The sequence below is a fragment of the Danio rerio genome, chromosome 5, assembly GCF_049306965.1.
Source record: "Danio rerio strain Tuebingen ecotype United States chromosome 5, GRCz12tu, whole genome shotgun sequence".
Lineage (NCBI taxonomy): Eukaryota > Metazoa > Chordata > Actinopteri > Cypriniformes > Danionidae > Danio > Danio rerio.
In genome coordinates this window covers 43,083,075-43,089,282 of record NC_133180.1, presented here as the reverse complement: position 1 = coordinate 43,089,282, position 6,208 = coordinate 43,083,075, and the positions used below count along the sequence as shown (strand labels likewise).

At 30.9% G+C, this 6,208-nt stretch overlaps 1 protein-coding gene across 1 annotated transcript in view; it reads left to right on the top strand.

Annotated features, from left to right (window-relative positions):
- Positions 1-6,208, top strand: part of LOC137495624 (flotillin-2a-like) — a 204,384-nt gene that overhangs the window by 27,954 nt on the left and 170,222 nt on the right. The window lies entirely within an intron of this gene.

Here is a 6,208-nt window from a genome sequence, read left to right as displayed (position 1 = left end):
ATTTCAAAGCATACTTTAAGATAACAGCCTGATTCATATATATATATATATATATATATATATATATATATATATATATATATAAACAGAGTATAACAGTATCAACAACAATGCACAATAATGGCTTTTTTATTGTTAGTGACACTTTCAATTAATTTTTAATTTATTTCATTATTTTAACACAAAGTAAAAAAAAACAGTTTGAAAAAAGGTGAAAAACTAAAGAAAGAAAAAAAAAACACGTAAACAAATAGATCAGAAGCTGGCACTTTTAATGCTTGAGCTAAAGCGGGATGGATTCTGATTGGCTGTCAGTGGTCCTATTGTTCAACAGCTTGAAAACATTCATTTGGAATTATTCATTCATCTTATGTCTTTTTTAGTTGTAGTCTTTAATGCTAACATTGGTTATCATCCCTATCAAACCACGCAGAATCTTTGTAACTAACTTGAAACCAAACCTTTGCAAAATATGTAAGGGCTTATTTTTTGCTCTTGAGAATGCTAGTACTGCTAATTCTTTAATCAACAGAGGAGAAGCAAATGTGACTGCATATTTAATCTAAAATAACTTTTTGAGAAGCCAATGATTGGCTTTAAAGAGCTCATTGTGTATTTTTTCTGCTTTAAAAGGCCATCTTTCATAAAATAATCACCAATTGCTGCTTAAATTAATTTAGAAAAATATCATGTCAAGATAAATTAAGTCAAGGTTTCTTTATTTCTAAAGAAGTATTTGTTCATAGGAAGCACATTAAATGCAAGCAAGTTCTGTGAAAATAAAATACGGGTTTATTCTATTCATCATTCAGCATGATATATTTATGTAAAAATTAAATATTTTATTTTCATAATGAACCTGTTAAAATGGCAAGAGGAAAACACTAAACTTTGGTTGAGCAATAAAAATTTTTGGGGGGTGGGGGGAGAAGGGAAAACTGCAGCTTTACCCAGAATACAGTTTTAATGTGCTTTAAAGAAAATAGCTCGTAAAATAACCTAAAAACACTTTGGCCAGGTCATCACACCACTATGTCACAACAAATAAACTGCATATACAGTAGACCAAAACAATTATGAAATTACTGATATTCTATGCAGTTGAAGTCAGAATTATTAGCCCTCCTGAACTATTAGCCCCGTTTATCTTTTCCTCAATTTCTAATCATAATAGTTTTAATAACTCATTTCTAATAACGAATTTATTTTATCTTTGCCATGATGACAGTAAATAATTTTTAACTAGATATTTTTCAAGACACTTCTATACAGCTAAAAGTGCCATTTAATAGCTTAACTAGGTTAATTAGCTTAACTAGGCGGGTTGGGGTAATTAGGCAAGTTATTGTATAACAATGGTTTGTTCTGTAGACTTTCAAAAATATATAGCTTAAAGGAGCTAATATTTAAAAAAAAAAAAAATTTTTTTCAACTAGCCAAAATAAAACAAATAAGACCTTTTCTAGAAGAAAAAAATTTTCAGACATACTTTAAAAACTTTTAAAAGAAGGGGGGGTTGCGTTGACATGCCAGGTTTATCACAATATAATAAATTTGCTGAATCAAGTTTAATTTACTATTTAGTAAGCTATGTCAACTTAAATCAATTAAAATTACTTGAAAAAAAACTTATCTAGTTTATGCAAATTACTTATATAGTCAACATTTGTACAACTTACAAAAAAAATACATTTGAAACCTCATCAACTTAATAAAATAATTTAAAGTAAGAAAAACTTGTGTTGTCATGACTATATAATATATTTTTACAGTGCAAACAACTAGATTAGAAACCAGGGAAGAGAAACAAAATATAATAATGAAAATATATATATGTATTCCACTTTAATGGATGTATAAAGCACACAAAATATTAATCATGTAAACCGATTAAAAGCTCAAATAAACCATATATGCAAACTTAAAGTTTAGCAAAAACGCTATCCACCAAGACACCAGAAAAAAAAGACTGAAGATCTCTAATGTTGTATTTGCCCTGAACCTTTAATCATTAATGCTTCCTAATGCATTTACAATCATGCTTTAGCTTACAGTAAACTAGATAAAGAACAAGTCACTAAACATCTTAAGTGTTTTTTTTTCTAAATACAGCTGACACAGTAAGATTCTCCTCCAGCAATTGAGTGCACACTCTTAATGCCAGCACCCGAAAAGAGATGAAATGGTCCTAAATCCGTCAGATCAGGTGAAAATTGGTGTTTTATAAGAGCTCTGGAGGGCAGTTTCCAGCTCTCCTCATGTCTAGCTGGCCACCGTGACTCTTTTCTGAAAAATCATCACAGATTAGCAGAAATGGCCATTTATTTGAGAGGCAGATAAGGTGCCAGAGGTTTGCTGAATGCTGGTGTCCCTCAGATAGGCCACAATCTCCCTGCTATCTGTTAACGTGACCCGAGCAGCCACAAACAACCCCCTGTCCCACCCTAACTGGAGTCTGTCTCCAGTAGAACTTTCACATCCTAATGAGGAGCTCAGGTTCATTATTCACCACTCACACAGAGCTATGAGAACAGACACCCAGAGCTGAATCACTATAGTAATTCTGTACACTGTAATCCATCAATCTGCCATCTTCAGATGGGTGTACAACAAATGAGAACTTTAAGATTTTGATTCATTTCACAGCAAAATGAACAATATACAGTGCTCAGCGTAATTGAGTACAGCCCGTTTTAAAGATGAATATTTTTCTCCCGTTCTCAGTCAATATAGCAATGTATTAAACAAAACAGATTTAATAAACAAATATAATTATTAATGTAATATTTTAGTCACCAAACATATTGAGAAATTTAAAGACAATACAATTAAATTTTTGTTAAATATTGCGAAATAAATTACAACTTAAATTTTAACCACATTTGTCAATTTTTTTATTTAATTTATTTATTTATTTTTTGCTCCTCTTAATGTTTCCTCTTTTTTTAAATTTGTATTTAAGATTTTTCTATAACATATAAATTTGGGTGTAGTAGTTTTTGGATTGTTATCATAAGTTATTTAGCTCCACATTTGTCTTCAGTACTGACTAATCAATGTAAATGCACAAATATAATATTGTATAGCTTCCTAGTAAAAATATGAAGTTAAAAGAGATTTGTGAGGGGTGTACCTACTTATGCTGTATTGGTGTATTTTTACAAAACAATTTTTTTTACACTTATTAACATGAGTGAGGTCACCTTACATCATTAGGATATCCTTAGGATAAGTTTGAATAAGGCATTTCAATTTTCTAAAAAGTTAAATCTAACATTATGTATGTTAATTTAATTAAGTTAAATTATTATTTGGTAATGATATTTTCAGTTTCCTTGGGTCTTTTGGTTACTAACTAACCTAATGTAAGACCAATAAAGCAGATCTGCAGGCATTTGGCTAGTGTACACTGTAAAATATTATATGTAAAATATCCATATTTTGTGATTCATGTTTTTTCCCTGTTTAATTATGCTTTTAATTTGCATTATTGGTCTTTGATCAAAGAATGGCAAAATATATGATGTATTTTTACAATTTTTTTTATTTACACTTATTAACACGAGTGAGTAGGCTTGGGCGGTATCCAAATTTTGATACCGTCAAACCTCCACCCTATTTTACCTCGGTATACGATATTACCATAATATAAAACCATGACTTAAACTCTGTATAATAAAAAACTATGATGTAAGGCTCGGACAGCGTCACAAAACTGTTTGCTTGTGCCTAAACCATTCAGAAACTGAATACTGTATATGCAACCTTAGGTTCACGGTCACCTGTTTGTTGCACAATTTGCAAATTGTCTTGTTCATATTTACCACGTCTCCCTTCTTGTTCTGTCGAAACCCGAAATACTGCCAAACTGCAGAGGTTGTGTTCTTTTTTGAGATCAGGTCACTTGGTGCGCGACTTGCCATATTGTCTCACCTCTATCTTTCTCCTCTACATTGTCCCGTGATGACAATCACGCATACGCATTTTTAAGCATTATATAAATAATATTTAATATTTGTCTCGTATATTAGTGCATTGTTTTTATGACGGTAACGGTACTGAAACTGATACAATTGCCATTTTTAGATCCTGCGGTATACCATATTACCCCCCAAGCCTACGAGTGAGGTCACCTTACATCATGAAGATATCAAAAGCATAAAATAAAATAATGCATTTCAATTTTCTGCAAAAGACATTACATTGTAAAACAAGTTAAATCTAATATTATGTATGTTAATCACAATTGTATTTTATCTTTTTTGCAGACACATTTTCATTGGTTTGTACTTATGATCCTAAATCATTATTTGGTAATGATATTTTCAGTTTTGTTTTGTCTTTGGTTACTGACTAATCTAATGTAAAACCAAGAAAGCAGATCTGCGTGTATTTTGGCTAGTGTACACAGTAAAAAAAAATGGTAAAATATTTGTATTTTTGATTCATGTTTTTATTTTTCCTGTTTAATTATGCTTTTAATTTGCATTATTGGTCTTTGATCAAAGAATGGCAAAATATATGATGTATTTTTACAATTTTTTTTATTTACACTTATTAACACGAGTGAGTAGGCTTGGGCGGTATCCAAATTTTGATACCGTCAAACCTCCACCCTATTTTACCTCGGTATTCGATATTACCATAATATAAAACTATTACTTAAACTCTGTATTATAAAAAACTATGATGTAAGGCTCGGACAGCGTCACAAAACTGTTTGCTTGTGCCTAAACCATTCAGAAACTGAATACTGTATATGCAACCTTAGGTTCACGGTCACCTGTTTGTTGCACAATTTGCAAATTGTCTTGTTCATATTTACCACGTCTCCCTTCTTGTTCTGTCGAAACCCGAAATACTGCCAAACTGCAGAGGTTGTGTTCTTTTTTGAGATCAGGTCACTTGGTGCGCGACTTGCCATATTGTCTCACCTCTATCTTTCTCCTCTACATTGTCCCGTGATGACAATCACGCATATGCATTTTTAAGCATTATATAAATAATATTTAATATTTGTCTCGTATATTAGTGCATTGTTTTTATGACGGTAACGGTACTGAAACTGATACAATTGCCATTTTTAGATCCTGCGGTATACCATATTACCCCCCAAGCCTACGAGTGAGGTCACCTTACATCATGAAGATATCAAAAGCATAAAATAAAATAATGCATTTCAATTTTCTGCAAAAGACATTACATTGTAAAACAAGTTAAATCTAATATTATGTATGTTAATCACAATTGTATTTTATCTTTTTTGCAGACACATTTTCATTGGTTTGTACTTATGATCCTAAATCATTATTTGGTAATGATATTTTCAGTTTTGTTTTGTCTTTGGTTACTGACTAATCTAATGTAAACCAAGAAAGCAGATCTGCGTGTATTTTGGCTAGTGTACACAGTAAAAAAAAAATGGTAAAATATTTGTATTTTTGATTCATGTTTTTATTTTTCCTGTTTATTTAAGCTTTTAAATTGCATTATTGAACTTTGATCAAACAATTGCAAAATATATATTGATGTATTTTTACTAAACATTTTTTTTTTTTTTGTAATTTACACTTGTTAACATGAGCGAGGTCAAATTGCATCATAAAGATATCAAAAGCATATGGTATCCTTCTCTGAGGCATTTGGCGTGGAAGTAGAGCCATCACCATTTCTCACGTTGTTCGGGGTGGCCCCTGAGAATGCTCCTTTTAACAAGACAAATTAAAATGTCAGCCTTTGGTTCTCTTCTGACCAGAAGACTGATATTATTTAAATAGAAAGACCCTATTCCAGCAACACAATTACTGGATATCACTGTAATGTCTCATCTTAAGTTGGAGAAAATACTATGCTATCAAAGCGACATTTATAACGTCTGGCAACCTTTTTAACTCGTGTCATTGAAATGAATGCACACAACATGACAAAATGAGAAAATGAACTTGTGTCATATTTTAATGTCATGTTTTTATCTTCTATTTTCTCGATGGACATTTGATTATGTATTGATCCTAGATCTGGTGTTTTTGGAAAGGGGTGTTTTGTTTTTGTTTGTTTGCTCTCTATAACAAGAAAAACCAATAAAAAAAAACTTTGAACAAAAAAAAAAAAGTGTAAGTTACAATAATGCATTTTAATTGTCTGTAAAAGGCATTACATTTTAAAACAAATTAAATCTAATATTATGCATGTTAATCACAATTGGTTA